Source organism: Rhinolophus sinicus, linkage group LG12, assembly GCF_036562045.2.
Source record: "Rhinolophus sinicus isolate RSC01 linkage group LG12, ASM3656204v1, whole genome shotgun sequence".
Classification (NCBI taxonomy): domain Eukaryota; kingdom Metazoa; phylum Chordata; class Mammalia; order Chiroptera; family Rhinolophidae; genus Rhinolophus; species Rhinolophus sinicus.
Window position 1 is genome coordinate 12,737,244 of NC_133761.1, and position 16,789 is coordinate 12,754,032.

The 16,789-nt window shown below is 47.4% G+C and overlaps 1 protein-coding gene across 2 annotated transcripts in view; it reads right to left on the bottom strand.

The window, feature by feature from the left end:
• ZHX2 (zinc fingers and homeoboxes 2) overlaps positions 1 to 16,571 on the bottom strand; it is a 144,199-nt gene extending 127,628 nt beyond the window's left edge. The window contains exon 1 of one of the 2 annotated variants that reach the window (XM_019717501.2): positions 16,044 to 16,571. The gene's annotated coding sequence lies outside the window, so the exon portion shown is untranslated. The remainder of the gene's footprint in view (positions 1 to 16,043) is intronic. The other variant, XM_074316273.1, reaches the window with a different exon arrangement.
• Positions 16,572 to 16,789: the final 218 nt, after the last annotated feature.

The following is a 16,789-nucleotide window of genomic DNA, read 5'->3' on the forward strand; positions in this document are numbered from 1 at the left end:
ACTCCATGTCACACAAAGGGGCATTATGGGAAACTTGCAGGAATATGTTTACTTAAGAAATTATTGTATTACAAATAATTTGCCCAATATGCCCCAATAATTTTATTAGAGATACCCACGATGAAGTAGGTAATTAGGAATAAATAGTCCCTTTCTGCAAACCTAGGATTAGGAATTTTTCATGGGTTGTTATTTTAAACAAACACCACACAAACATGCAGTCTTTTCATTCATTGAAAGCTTTGATTTACAGACTTGAATATCTACAACCCAGAACTTATAAAACAAACCATCAGCTTTGACGTATGTTTTCTGGTCAAAGTTGTACACAAGTACCTATGCACTATCAAACAAAAGACTCAAAACTATTAAACTTTTCAGCAGTGCTGTGTGTGTGTGTGTGTGTGTGTGTGTGTGTATGCACCTGTCTACACATGATATAACTTCCAGTTGTAGGTTTTTGTTTTGTTTTTATAAGTCTTTCAGGCAAGCCTCCCACATGGTTTTGAAAGAGGGGAAAAAAAAAACCATGTTCTTTGTTCTTTAGCTTCTGCAGTTTAATATCATTCTCATCCTCCCTCCTGCCTCTCCTCCTCCCTTGGGAAAAGACTTGGCTCTTTTCTCATGATTAACCCAAGCAATCACTGTTAACGTGCACTTAGGGTTACCGATAGCACATGGTGCAAAGACATTTCATTAGTTGCCAGAACAAATGACCAATGTGCCAAATCTCCAACAGCTTGTGTCCTGGATAAGGGTCATTGTGGATCCATTGGGGCTGCCTGCCTCAGAATTTCCACAAATATTTACTGAGCATCTACTCTACACAAGGGGTGGCCACTACAGCTTTGGGGCTCCGCTATGTGGTCCAGGACACAAATACTACCCCTTCCTACACCCCTCCACTGTTTTTGCAGAAACCAAGGGTTTCAGGCCCAGCACCCGCTTCCTTTGAGGGTGCCTAGCAGAGAAGAAAAGCCAGGGGTCACCACGGTCCTGGCTACAACCACCACGTGAGCCCAGGACAGGGAAAGAGGGCAGGATGGAATGGGGTTGGGATGAAAGGGACATAACGGTGACTGGTGTCTTCTGTCACAAAGGTCATCTGAACAGCCAGCCAGCCAGACTCTAGCTACACCAGATGAGCTAGCGGGAGCCAAAAGCATTTTCTTTTTCTCCATAGTAAACTCAAATGCCTGTTATTCATGCAAAGCAAAGGTGTAGGGTTGGTGGGAGGCAGGTGGACAGGACTCTTCCCGAATCTCAGAAGAAGGAAGTCGCCTACACCTCAAGATCCAGCCAGGTTGCCTGGACCAAAAGCTTCTCAGAGTCAGAGGATTAACCCCCGTGGGCTCCCTCATCCACGGAGACCATCAAGTCACACTGTCACTTTCTGGGGACCAAACTCCAAAATTTAAGCCATGAGTAAAAAAAATCATGAAATTCACCAAAACAATATCTAATAGACATACTTTGTGGAATTTGGATCTCCTCCACCTCCATCCCCCCAAAGTCTGAAACAATTAGTTTGTCAGAGAACTTGGCACGAAATTCTAATACTGAGAAACAAACAAGAAAATAACTAGAATATAGCGAAGCACAAGCAAAAAGCGCAGGGCTCCAGCCCAGGTTCCACTGCTACATAGTAACTTGAGGTGGTGCGTGTCCTTCCCCTGCTCTGTGATGGAGAGAAGGGCCGATGCCGTAACCTCCTCCTCATACCTGGCGGCCAGACTGGTGATGAGGCTGGTAGGCTCTTCTGCTCTGGGTGCCCTACGGTGGTGAAAAGGCTTGTTGTCAAAGGTATAAAGGGCAACCAAGGGGTAAAACACTGTACCTTTAAAATTCCTGAACGGACTTGTAGAGGAGGGAGGAGCACTTTTTGTAATCATTGATAAACTCTGTTGTTCTAGAGTGAGCTTTGATTTTAAAACCTTTTAAAGTCGAAGAGGGGCCCTGGGCATTTCACAACCTAGAGAGAACCTTGGTTTCCTCTCCTATAATAATGCCTCAGGGGGTTGGACTAGGTGATCACAAATGTTGGCTTTAATAGTGGTTGCTGGTTGTTTGAGACAGGCAACGAGTGCAAAGGTAGTAACCAACAAATGCCAGGCTGGTTAATCACGGAACCAACTGGGTGAAGAGGGTCCTTGCTTTTCGAGCGGAGCCCAGGTGCCATATGCAATGTTTTCGGAGCCAAAACTCAAATGATCCAAGGTCTTAAGTGACCTTTCAAGCCAATTTTTTAAAATCTAGAAAATTCCACAGAGACATAAACAAGTCTAGATTGAAAGCAGTATCTCATTCACCACTGTGTATCTCTATGTCACCTAGTAGGTGCTCGAACATTTCCTGTTGAATAAACAAAGTCTCCAGCAAGCATCACACTTCTGACACCTTGAAATATATAGACACAGCCGAATACACAAGAAATATTTAACTACTCACCTGAATAGCACTGGTTTTTAATCCCTGGCTTTTTTTTTTTTTTTTTTTTTTGCATCCCCCAACATAATCCCAACCTCCCAAATTGAGTGTTAGGTTAAGAATCAGCTAGACCTGCCTGTGAAGTTGGCCTCTGACCCTTCCTATTGGTGTTTCTGCACCTCTCAGAGCCTCAGTTTCCTCATCTACAAAGTGCAAACAATCAGATCTCTCTCAGGAGGAAAGTAACAGTAAGGGTCTCCTAGGGGCGTTGAGTAAAGTGTATAAATTAATCCACGTCGTGCTGACAATCCATCTGGCACATTGTGCGCACATGGTAGATTACTCTTGTGCTCAGCATCATTAAGTGCTTGGCAATAATTAGGGGCTCATTACCTGTTAATTTTCTTTACGCCAGGCTGGATGCTTAATGTAAAACCAAATTGTAATGGTGTTCTACAGCATCTAAGAAAGGTAAATATGCCGCAGTAAAAGGTTACCTTTAATGGTTCGTGGTCTTTCAGATCATCACACCTCTCCTCCACACAGAGCCCAACATGGCACTGGACTGAGTGTCAGGAAGCTCCGTTCAGCTCTGGGCTTCGTCACTGGTACTCATTCACTGATGCTCAGTGAGGCTGAGAGGAACAATGATTTGCTGAAGCAGCACAGCCAGTCCAGGGTGTCGCCGGATAGAGACGTGTACTACCAGCCATCTATTTCCCTGCTCCCCCATTTGCCAGGCTGTGAGGCGGAGTTGTGTAAGCAGAAGTGTCACCTATAAAAAGTGTGTATGTGACCCTTCAATTTTCTTTTCCTCGGCACCAACAGCCTAAAATTGTGTCAAAGGACGTGGCAACCAAATGAAGGCAGCCTGAGTCCCTAAGTCATAGCTTGGAAGAAAGCTACCTTGAAGAGCTGTTATTCTTCAGTGCACTTGGTGAGCGTAAACAATAAAACTTGCTGTGTTGAACCACTAGGATATTGAGGCTTACTTGTCACTGCGTCACAGCTGAGCTTAACCTGACTACCACATACCTCGTTTTATTGCACTTCACTTTATTGCACTGTACAGATGTTGCACATTTTTACAAACTGAAGGCAAGAACCCTCCACCAGCAAAAAGATTACAACACTCTTTACTGTGATACTCACTTCACTGTGGTGGTTTGGAACCAAACCCACAATATCTCTGAGGTATGCCTGTGCTCATTCTTCAGTGCCGATTCCAGAAGGTTCATGCACATTCATCACAGAATGGCCAGTTATTCTCTATTATTTAAGTCACACAGACACACACACACAATTGAAATCTCAACAAGACCGTTTTTCCTATCACACAAGCTAGCCCAGCAAGATTGTTAAGATTTAGTAAATTTGACCATCTCTCTCGAGACATGTATTTTTTTTTTCTTCCCTCCCCAGAGGAAAAAAAAAATGGTGACCAAACTGCAAGAGGACAAGTATCTTGAAAATGAGAAGCTGTATTAGTGCCAAGAAACACCTTTTAAGGGAAAGGAAAAAGATGCCCTGTTACTAATTCTAGTCGTGCAACCTTTCATAAGCAAATCTTGAACTCTGGAAGGGGGTACAGAGCAAAGGGCTGGTGTCGCATTTGCTAAGGTGCTTAACACAGAATCTTAATGACCTTTATTTAACACTCCAGCACCGTGATGTGGCATGTACCTGGGCTCTGACGTTACTCAGACCTGGCTTTCAATCCAAGCTCAGCCATGTACCGTGTAACTCGGGCAAGTTAATTTCCTGAAGCCTCCATTTCCTGATATGTAAAATGGGTATAAAAATTTCTACTAAGCAGGGTTGTTAGGTGACTTAAATAAAACAAGGTAGCGTATACAACATGCTTGGTTCAATGGTTGGCATATAGCAGGCATTCAGTTTGTTTTCTTCCTCTCTGTACCACGTTTAGAGTTTGTTCTCAAGTTCAGACTCAGTCAAAAGAAAGTTTAATATTGGAAGTAGGAGTAAGAACCTGCACTAATACCGTGACATTGCTTTAGGTGCCACAAAGGAAGGTGGAGACAGTGTTGTTAAGAGGAAACAAAGGGTAAAGCCAAGTCAGAGGGAGGAAGTGGATTCAGAGGCCAGCTATCCAGACGAGGCAGCAGGGCTGGGCTAGGGAGGCAGGCAGACTGGCAGAGTTTGGCTAAGAGACCTTGAACCTGGGACAAAGCCAGACTGGGACCGGAAGCTTCCCTGACTGCTTCCTGTTACACAATGGTCCAGTGACTGTTCTTCCACGTGGTGGCGAGTACCTGCCACCAGGGGCAGTGGCGAGCAGCAACTCATTTCCCTAACTTGTGCGGATCGCGCGCACAGGCTCCCAATCAGACTCTGGTGAAAGGGTCACTTACTTCCACATAACCATCCAATCACTTAGAAAACGTTCATTTTGAGCCTGCTCAGTGGGCCCGCCCTGTGCTGGGAACATTGAGACAAAGAGGAAACTCTCCCTTGGGGTGGGGGGGGGTTGAGCAAAGTTTTTCTGGGAGACATATGCAAACAGATCAAAACCCACATGCTACAATTTCTAAGGGGTTATTTCCAGGGCACACTAGCCTCTCAGAGAAGACAGCAAGTATTCTGTAGCAGGAATGAGGGGAGTTTGATAAGTCTGGAGGAAGAATCTTTCTGGACAGAAAGACCTACATGTGGAAAGGAATGAAAAGGGAGCGAGGATGACACATGTGGGGTTCAGGGTTCAGTCTTGCATGGCTGAAGTGTAGGGCATATGGCAGAGGGGAAGTGGTTATAGCAAAATATGCCTGGTAGATAGAGGTTAGCTCTCGACTCTGACATACTCCCCACCACTTCCTACCAACCTACACTTCACCCCTCACTTTTCTATGCTACCTGCACAGCCCCTAAAAGCATTTGGGTTTATGACTCCTGGGCCACCTGTGACCAGCGGAGGTTTTCAGGAGGATAGTGAAACACGGTCAGATCCAGTGTTTTAGAACCACACGTCAGTGGAGTTGAGGCAGGGAGAGAATGGTGACAGATGCCAAGACATGTATTCCCTCCAATAAGAGTTTCTCTTGTCCTCTTATTGGAAAAACAAAACACAAAACATGCAAAATATCAACTCCGGAAGAGTGTCTGCATAACTTCTCCCTCATATTTCAACACACACTGATGCTCTCTTTTGTTCAATTCTATCGATCAATTAAACAGCTATTTATTGAGCAACCACTCAGCCAGAGCTAGGTGTTCAGGTGGCAGAGGGTGGCGGTGGGGACATGGGAATCAAAATGAAAAGCCCCAGTGTCCAGCAAGCCTGGGTCTTGTCACGGCACCAGCACCTGAGACCAACGCTGGACAGTACAAGACGCCAGGCTTCCGAGACACACGGTGACCCTACAGCACAGACCGTCCGTGTTTGGGTGTGCCCGCAGGTGTGTGCCAGGCATGGCACATGCACAGGGCTGCGAGGGCACCTCCCTGAACGTCTTAATACCTTTGGTCCTGTGGTTCTACCAGTAACACACCTTCCCCTGAAAAAGGAGCCCAAAGCTTCAGTTATTAAGAGAGGAGACCGTTTAAACCATGAGCAGAATCTAAGTGGCCTTTGGCTGAACTGAGCAAGAAAGCTTCATAATTTCTATCATTTTGTAACTGACACGTATCTTCTATATCCAGAAATCTTGACGTTGATTCCCCAAATCTCCTCATGCTCAATCAGTGGCCTGGCCCACAGTTCGTGCCCTATACACCATACTTGGTACTTCTTATTATGCTCAAATAAGTAGCTGTTGCTCAATTGAAAGTTGCCTAAAGGACCTCAGGGTTCCGTTATTTGGGGAAAGTAAACTGGGCAGTCACTGGTGATTGCGTGTCCCTTCGGGACGTATGCCTGCCCATACAGGACTCCCCATCAGCTACTCCTGGCTGCAGCCTGCTTGAGGTGGATAAAACTGCTGCGGTCTCCGATTCCACAGACCTGTATTAGAGTTCTGACTCTGCCCTTCACACTATCTGCTCAGCAGGGTTGCTGTACAAATGATTTGGGCTATGGTGTGAGGGTGGAGCCTGTACGCAATTGGCATTCCGTAAACTGGAAAAAAAAGAAAGAGACAGACCTATCCATGAGAAAGCGCTGTCAAGCCCCGAAGGCATGCCCATTCTTGCTGTTATCCTCAGCGCTGGCTGGTGGCTTGGCCACTGGTTCTAGTCAATGGAGAAGGAGCCCCAGGTGCCCGGAGGGCAGGAGAGGAGAGTGTCGTGTAAGACTGCCTGGTTTCCAGAAACCTTGGACAAAAGTCTTCCCTACTCTGTACTTCTTCACCTATTAAATGGGGTAACACAGTCCCCGTCTCGCTTAGGACCATCATGAGCTAACCCACAAATTAGCACTCAGCAGTGTGCCTGTGACGTCATTCAGAGCTCATCATTGAGTGCTTGCTAAGTGCCAAGTGACTGTGATCTCCCTGAGGGCAGGGACGTTGTTTTCTTACTCTGGCAGGTGTTCAGTGAGTGTTTGCTGACTGGACAGAGACAAAGATGTGGGGGAGGGAGGGAAGGTACTGGGATGGAGCTGGCTGCTCAGGGAAGGCCCAAGGAAACAGAAAGGCCTTAAGCTAGACTGAACAGAAGAGGAAAAGCAATGCTCTGCCGTACAATCATTAACTTTGGGCAAATTTCCTTTCCTCTCTGAGCCTCAGTTTCCCCAAGCTGGACGAGGTGATCCCTAAAGTTTCTTCCAGTTAGAACATCCTACTAATACACCATGTTGCTATTATTCTCATCCCCACAACGTCCTTCTCTGGGGATCTCAGAGGACATTAGACTTTTTACCAGGAGACCCACAATTCCATTTCCAAGAGTCCTGAAGTCAGGCCATATCCAGTCTCAGCCCTCAGTCTTTGGAATGTCTACCATTAACCCAGTGATGGATGCAAACTGTCTCTACTCTGGTTCTGTGCACCCAAGAGCCCTTGCTTTTGGAAACAATGTGCATCTTCCAGCTGTCTTGAACTGTGTGGCTCAGGGAGAAGTCACCATGTGCTCAGAATTAATTCTGTAACACAACGTCCCTCCTGAAAGAAAGTAACAGGCCATTCTGCAAGACAATGGAACCTCAATGCTCCCTATTAGGGCAGGTTAGGTGAGGGCCTGTGCTTCTCTCCCTCTCCCCTGAAGCCACCACCAGCCCTTCCCCAAAATTTCGTGGCCAAGGGGCAATCTCTTTTTCCAGCTTCCAGCTGTTAGTTCATGTCCCTCCGTTATCCACCCTTACCCTTTGCCCCACAAAAAAGCAAACACACCCCATCCCTGAGAGTGCTGACATTCTAGCCTTTCCCTTCGCCCTCTGGGCCACCACCCACCGTAAACAACTTCGCCATGACATCCAGCTCTGACCAGGCTGTGTGTAAATATCTTAAAGGAGCTGTTTCCAAAAAGTGAAGGGGATACATTTTTAAATGTCCTCCTCCACAGGCCAGGGAGATTGCATGGGGGCTCTGGGTACACCCAAGGGCTGGGAGAGCCTGAGATGGCTTTGTCGTTAGAACAATTCAACTCAGTCTTGTATTTTAAGAACAGCAGGAAAGTAATATCAGCTGAAAGGAGTTTTCTGTGCGCTATTTAACTAAATGGCTCTATAGCTGGAAAAAGCCATAAGCAGACGTGTTATGATTCACGGGCTCCCAATTACAATGATCCTCTTTTATTGTATAAAAACAGCAACACAGCCATTCTCCACCCTCCCAAAGCCTGCTCGCTGTAACCCCTCCCCCACTGGCTGGCAAAGCCGCTCAGCATCCTGAAAGCAGCATCCAGATTCTTCTCTGTCTCCAACTTTGCAGCTTTCAGTCCACTGGGATTCCTTCTCTCCAGAGCCAAGGAGAGGGTGGAGAGGGTGCAGTGCCCCCTGGAGAATGTTCTGTTACAGACACTGATACAGGCTTTAGGATTGTCTTTGGGGAGGGTGGGTGCTAAGGATAACCGGCACAGATTTGGATTCTCTCCTGTTTTGGCTAAGCACAGATTTGGATTCTCTCCTGTTTTGGCTAAGCTCACACACACACACACACACACACACACACACACACACACACACACACAGAGTACACACACATGCACGCACACACATACCTCTACACCGCTTTAGCAGAAAAGCATTCAGACTGTCCAGAAGCACATTCCAAAACTGTCCTCTCTCCCCACACTTCCTTCCAGGCTGGGGCGGGGCTGGCCTTCCGATGACTTCAGAAAGATCTGATGACAGCTAAGACCTTTGGAATCAGACTGATCTGAGTTTGAATCCTACTCGGCTACCTTCTCTTCGTGACCTTGAGCATGTACCTAACCCCTCTGAGCTTTGAGTTACCGTTTTTAAAATGGGGCTATATCACACTGCTCTCAGCGCACCCCTCATGATCAGACGGAATGACATAGCCAAGGGAAAGTGTTTGGCAGCGTGCCTGGCACAAACAGAGAAGTCCCCCCTTGTCTGAGGTTTCGCTTTCCGCGGTTTCAGTTACCCATCGTCAACCATGGTCCGAACATATTAAACGGAAAATTCCAGGAATATAAAAATCATACATTTTAAGTTGTGTGCCATTCTGAGTAGTGTGACAAAATCTCATGCTTGTGTTCAAGTCACCCTTATTTTACTTAATAAAGCCACAGTCACATAAGTTTTATCACAGTATATTGTTATAATTGTTCTATTTTATTATTATTGTTGTTGTTAATCACTCACTGTGCCTGATTTATAAATTAAACTTTATCATAGGTATGTATGTATAGGAAAAAAACAGTACAAATAGGGTTCTGTAGTTTCTGAGGTTTCAGGCATCCACCTGGGGTCCTGGATCGTATTCACCATGGATTAGGGGGGGACCAACTACTGTAATAGGTACTAAGTTTTTGGGAGCTGTGCTGCTCTTAAGATGGCGAACACTGTGTATTTGTGGTGTGTCTGGGTGTGTAGGAAGCTTTGTATGTGTTCGATCTCACCAGCCAGAGTGGACAGGCTGGGGGTGGGGGTGGGGACAGGGTTGTGGGGTCCTGAATGTCGGCTCCACGGAGGAGTGCTTTTCTCAACTCTTTCTGCAACACTGATTTAAACCGTCATGTTTGCACAGCCCATGCATGAGTGCTGCCTCCTCCTTAATTTAGATTTCTGGGCCTTCCTCGGTTTTCTGCAGATGGTTTGGAGCCCAGAAGCTGCAGCTGTAGGCATCTACTCAGGCCAAGGCGAACGTGTAGCCCAGGAACTCCATTTACCTCTTCCCTCTACCCTTTGGACAGCAGGCTCCCTCTCTCTGCCACACAGTCTGTTCCGGGCCTCCAACAGGGAGAATTCCCTCCCACGGAAGGAACTCACTCCATGTGGTCACTCTCTGAGGCCCCAGCCATCTATGAATCCACTCCCCACACTGATCTTGACAGCAAATGGTTCCCAGGCTTTTGCCAGTTTCCCCCTGCAAGGTAAACTCCACGTGGCTTTAAACCCAGGAAGGTTAGCCCAGTATGCACGCCCCACTTTTCCATCTTAAACCAAGCCTCTGCACCCCTAAAATATACCATAGACCTCGTACACCAAAGTGAATGCCTGGGTCACACTCTTTAATATTGATCCCCCATGGATCAATAGCACAAGAATTTCATTCACTGCAGATTGTAACTGTTAAATACTGTCGCAGTGAAATATTGTATAATAAGATTAAATCTCTCCATTCTGTGTTTCTAGTACTGGGGGACTGGAGAAGGGTAGAAAGAGGAAGAAAGGGAATGAACTGTGGCTTTTAACAGGGAAATTGTCTCCCAGGGTGTAAAGACAGCTGTCAGCAAGAAAACTGGTTCTGGCTCTGGTCTTCTCCATTCCATTTTAAAGTTTGGAAACTGATGTACTGCTCTCCCTGGGGGTCTGTTACACACACACACACACATGCATGCACGCATGCACACATACACACACACAGACACACAAACACACACACTCACGCCATTGCCAATCAATCCCTCTTAAATACATGACTAGAAGCCTAAGAACAGAAAACAGATTGTGGGTGGACGTTCTTAAAATCACAACCCATTCAGTGTAGAGTGGGGGCCTTAGAGAAGGCTGGAGGAAGGGCATTCATTGGAAGGGAATTTTTATTTTTTAGTTAAAAATGAAACTACTTTATCAGTACTAAAAACAATGTCCACTCTATTGTTTACCACAGAAGCATGTCATAGCCGAGCATCCTTCCAGAACTACGCCCTCTGGATTTGACCACGACACAGCTCATTACTACCTGAACACTGTACCACGGTCTCCCTGCGACAGTCCGGGAGACTGCATGGGTGCATGAGAGTGGAGGCAGGACAATGACAATGAGATGGGGACAGTCTAGATCTCGGAATCAACAGTAAAATCTATGCACGTTAATTACTTAGCACCTGAAGGATACAATAAAGTCACAGCCTAGTGACAATGATGAGATGGTGGTGGTGATGGTGGTTTATAACAGGTAACATTTACTGAGCACAGTTCTATGTATTAGGTGTTTGCTAAGCCCTCTTATAAATTTCTTCTTGAACTTCACAACAACCTGTAAGGCTGCTAGCTGCTAGAATGATCTCCAATTGTGAGGGACGAGGAAACTGAGGTTTAGAGAGCTAAGAGGCCAAAGTTATAAAGCTAATGAATTGAGCAGAGAATCAGGGATGTGGGTCCTTGCAGGAGGAATCCACCGAGGGAAACCTGACAGGAATGCCCTCCGAGGGACTCTTATATCATCCCCTGGATTTAAAACAAAGGTGAAGGGTCATGCCCAAAGTTATTCTGCTAATGAGTGGTGAAGTTTCAGGATGACCCAGGAGCTCCAGGGAGAAAGGCAAGTATAGTGTTTGGGGAGTAACTGGAACCCCTTTCTACCGATTTCAGTTCCACTGAGTTATTACAAAAGCAGAGCTAGTTACCTCCTGGAAACAGCTGACTAACATTGGGTTAATTTTGGATTCTTATTGGCAGGACCTGAAAGAAAATCTTCCCACCATCACTCACTTTCTTATTGTATGCTGTCTCCTTTTTGCCTTTAAGGCAAAACTGGTGCCCTGGTCTGAAACTTTCCAGAACTCATTTTATTTCAAATAAGAACCAAGCTGATTTTCTCTCTACAAAGCCTACCGCTGTCAGTCTTCCCTTCGTAAAACACAGGACACTCCCTCCTCAGCAACCTGCCATAGCTTCCCAGTACCTGCAGATTAAAAGCCAACTTCCTCCACGTCCAACCCCAAGTCTGGCGTCGTCTCTGCACAACCTTCCCTGCATCCCCTCACCACCTCTCCAGGATACACACAGCTCCCATGATGCAGTTTTCATTTTGAATATCTTTCTTTCTGTTCTCTCTTAGGCCACACACACTTTATCTGCCAACTCAACAGCTGTTCATTCACTCCTTCTACCTTGTAAGTTGAACCCAATTTGTTCACAGCAGCAAAATACCTAACTAAAAATATTTGACTGCCCCTCCCTGGTAGGATTGGAAGGCCAAGTGGCACAGTTCTGGCCAATGAGCTAAGGACAGAAGTCCCTCAGAGACGTGTTCCTTCCTAGATGTAACAGTAAAGCCATACTAGGTAAACACTCTTTATGCCTCACTCATCCCACTTTCTCTTTCCTTGAATGCAGATATGAGGCCTGGAGATGCAGCAGCCATCTTCCCACCATGAGACCATAAACCTGGGCCAAAGGTCTATACTTCACAGATGGAAAGACAGAATGGAAAGACAGAGTCTAGATTCCCACTGGAACAACCGAGACATCGTCCCACCTGCCCTTCTTGTTGTCTGACACAAATGAGCCCCCAGATGGTGAGTTGCCAGTGGTTAGGATTTCTGTTGCTAGCAGCTGAATGCGACGATGTCTGATACACCTCCAGACACTGTTCCTCACCATTTATGGGTCAATTCAGATCCTTCCCTCAGAGCAGAATAATCACGTTCTTCATTGTGCCTCCACGTAGAAGTTACTTTTCTCAGTCACAGCCCTTATTTATTTCTGCTTGATTTGGCCTAATGAGTGTTTCCCTGCTGGTCTGCTCAAACTCCTAGAGGGTAATAGGGCTCTATCTCACCATCATCTTCGTAATGTCTGAAGCAGTGCCCTGCATTAGAGGATGAATGCACGTGGCACCCCATTTATTAGCTGTTTGGTCTTGGGCCCCAAGTTAGAGACCCTCTCTGTATCTCTGCTTCCTCGTCCATAAAAAGGAGAGAAAGAGAGTGCTTACCTCACAGGGTTGTCACAAAGACAAAATAGTTTAATCATACACACTTAGAAGAGTCCCTAGCATATAAAAGTGCTTAACGACTGCAGGCTCTTATTAGTGTGATGAATATTACAGTTGCTGAAGCAACAAATACATCAACACATAGTTGATAAATAAGTGAATAAAGAAATGAAACCCAGGATGATTCCTATGAGTTCAGACCACAGGACAGTGGTCACTGTTCCCTCTTTGCTGCCTGTAACTGACCTGTCCCTTTCATTCTAATGAGGACTTCCCATATCCAGGGAGCTGCTATAATGGTGTATTTAAAGCTAAGGAGCCAGTAAAAGGCCTGGCTTCAAATGCTGATTTGACTTTTTGCTGTGCAGCATGGGGCAAGTTTCTTCACCTCTCTGAGCTTCAGTTTCTTAACTATAAACTGGGGATAGCAAAAATATTAATCTCATAGGGTTATGGTGAGAATTAAATGATAAAGTGTTGTGCCTGGCATACTGAAATAGCAAGTGTTGGCAACTGTTATCAAACATTGCCTTTATTTCTTTAGTCAAATGCACAGCATCTCACCAAATAACAGCCCTTACGTGCATGAGACACGGGGTGGAGTCACTTTTCATCAGGGAAAATACCCTTCTTGAGTGCCAACAAACAGCTCTGTCATTTTGATCTTTTCCTTTAAATGGGGATTATTTAATACACATCAGGTGCTCAAATGATGTCATTTCGTCCAACGTCATGTCGTCCAACGTCATTTCGTTCTTACGTTGATGAGGCAAAAATAATCGATTCCCAGCCCGGGCCACTGTCAGTGTGGGGTTTGCATGTTTTCCCCATTTCTTCGTGGCTTTCCTCCGGGGTCTCCTGTTTCCTCTCACATCCTAAAGATGTGTATATCAGGTGAATTGGTGTGTCTAAATTGTCCCAGCCTGAGTGAGAATGGGTGTCGGTGTGAGTGCACCCTGCCATGGAAGGGCTCCTGCCTCGCATCCTGAACTACAGGAATCGTCTCCTGCCACCGGAGACCCTGGACTGGAATAAGTGAGTTGGAAAAATAATTATGTTGCTTGTTTTTATTAATCTTTCTTAGGTGAATGTATAGCTCACATTTATTTCAATGTTTAATGTTAGAAGTGTTTTGGGTATTTCGAAGTTTGGTGATTTTTTTATGATCAGAAATAGGCTTGTAGGAACTTAACTCTTGATTATATCAATTAGCCTAGGGGCAAATTGGTTTTGTTATGCATCGCTTAGCTTAAAGCTACAGTTTCCACAAACCTATTGATGACATTGAGGGCTTACTGTATTTGGTTTACCCTAAAACCCTGGCCTCTGGATTTCCTCTTAAGATCTGCTAACTTCAGGGTGATCCTTAGATGCCATCAAACCTGGCCAGAAGGTACCTGTGCACAGAACAATCAAGGAGCGGAGCTTTTAAACAGCAAAGCTATTCATTCCCACAGTTCACACGTCCAGTTATCGTCAGTGACACACTTCAATCTTACTTGTGGAATTTTTCCCCTTTGGCCTTAAAAGAAAATGTGTATACAGCTCTATATAACTTTCCCTTTAAACTTAAATCAAGCCTTTAGGTTAGTCCCATTCAAGCACTTGACAGCTCTATTAATCTATTTTCACTATTAAACATGCCATTTTACAAGATATTTATTCCACTTGGTTGTCATCCAAATGCTTTTTGACATTACTGCCCTGGGACTGAACTGCTTAAACTCAGTGCCCTCATAGATAGAAAGATACTGTTTGACAGAAATCTTGAAGAGCTCTCAGGACCTCACCCCCTTCACTTCAACAGGCATTAATTTCTGCTCTCCATAAAGGAGTGTGTGTGTATTTTAAGAGGGTAATTGTGGGAGGTCTGAGTGAGCTGAGGATTGAAGGCATGGATTCCTGCCCCCAAAATCCTGCTCATCAGGGCTTGCCTCAGATCTGGGGAGATGCTAACTTGCAGAGAGAGGTGCTTAGCAGAGATTAGGTAGCCGAAGAACTCGAGGGCCTCAAAAGATCCCTGGGGCCCAAGCTGCGCGGCGTCTCTTTCAAATGGGAGCGGTCCAGAGAAAGTCATTATTCTTCCCTCTCCCTCCTCCCCAACTCCCGGACAAACACGCGGCCATCGCGGAACAGCTGAAGGCAGAGACCCCCACTGGCTTGGTAGCCCATCAATCAGGTGGAAGAAAGCCTGAGCAAATCACAACTTGGCTTCCCTGTCAAGTTTTCTCCCCAGCCTAACAAACCACCCTCCTCCTCTGTCTCCGAGCACCGTACAGCTAGGAGGCCAAGGGGACTGTCCTGTGATGCTCAGTGGTTTCCAACTTTCCGCTCCTCTTAGTCTCCGCAGCCTCCTGCAAAGCTGCTGGGGAAAGGACAAGTTTGCAAAGGCAAGCCTACCAAGTCCTAGGGAAGCCACAAAGAAGCTGCCACACCAACAAAGATTAACCTCTTGTGGGGCAGACGCAGAGCGCCAGCTGCCGTTCCGGGGGCGAACGTGGGCTGGGACTGGTAGAGGCAGGCTGCGGGCGTGGGCCAGCCGGTGGCGGACAGCCAGCCCGGGGACCCCGCGGTCTCCCAGAGCCCCTCCCCACGCGGGTGCCCCGGCACCTGAGCGGGGCGTGGGGACAGCGCCACGCTCTGGCCCTGCCCGCGGCAGGTAGCTCGGGTGCCCGCCTGCGCCGCGCGCCCGCTGCCTGCAGCCACCAGGAGCTACGAGAGAGGAGAGGCAGCCTCAACCCACGGCGTCATGCTTCCTGCCACCACATTACGGCGAATCGTCACCAGGCGAGGGGAGAAGAGGGGAGGGAAGGGAGCACACACACGCAGCCCCCCGCCTGCCAAAACCCGCCGAGACGGGGCCACGTCCCGGTGGAGTCCCCGCGGGACCTGCCCCGTTTGCACAAAGCGCCGCAGTTGGGCCAAGAAGGGAGGGAGCCGGCCACGAAATAAATAAATAAAAAACAGAGTCGGGTCTACGTAACGCCCTGTCGAAAGCGGACGCCATATTTTTTTGTGGCTTATGTCGACATAGGGAAACGTAGACATGTTTTTCCTCCTCCTCCTCCTCTCGGGCTGGCTCCCATTTATCCAAACTTGTAATCAAAACTCTTAAAAAAAATCTCTCCCCCAGCCCAGCTCTTCTTATTTCCTCCCTCCCGCAAAAAGAGCCTGCACCCCCCTTTCTGCACCCCCCCTCCCTTCCGATCACAAACCCGGTTAAGTCCCATTAACAACACATTTTTGGGAGCCGCGGCGATCGCGGCGGCGGCGGTGGGAAAGTTGGGCTGGAGTGGCCGGCGCCCGGCGTGCGGGGCTCGGGGCTGGCGGCGCCGGGCGGGGGGTGCTGGGCTCCGAGGCGAAGTTTCTTACCTGCGCCGGGGCTGGGAACGCGGGGACCCGGGCTGGGAACGCGGAGACGCGGCACGGGCGTTCCAAAATGGAACTCTGCTGGCTGCCCCCACCCACTCCCCACTCCCCACCGGGCGCCCTGTTCGGGCTCCGTGGGAAAGAGGGGGAAAGCCAGCCCGCCGGACAGACAGACAGAAAAAGCCCCCGTACGGTGAACAGTGGTCAAAATTTTTAAAAGGAAAAAAAAAAAAAAAGAAGGAAAAAAAAAGGGGAAAAAAAATGTCTCGATCAGTGGGGAATCTACGCCAAAACCCACATGATCTGTAACGTCAGCATGCGTATTTGCATACGATACCACCACCCGAGCTGCCACCCCGGCTCGGGTTCCGCAGAAAGTTACAAAGTGAAATTCAGCCCCCTCCGGAGACGCCGGCGAAATGTCATTTTCAGGCGGGAGCTGGAGGTTGGGGCAAGGGGGGGGGGGACGCTAGTCCTAAAGGCGCTGGTTACTAGCCAAGGTTGGGGGGGTGGGCAGTAAATTAACTTAAAAGTCTGGGCCCAGTAACGGAGTCGGTGGAATTTCTGTGAGGGGAGGGGGGGGGAGGCGTGAGCGAGATCATTGAATATTAAGCACCGCTCGGCGCGGCGGCGGAGGCCGAAACCTCCCGGTGCAATACCCATTTTCTTTATGAAAAGTTCAAGGTGTCACTGATGAGCTCAACAAACTGTTGATCCTGACCACGTGGAGTGGCGGACTGAGGACCGCG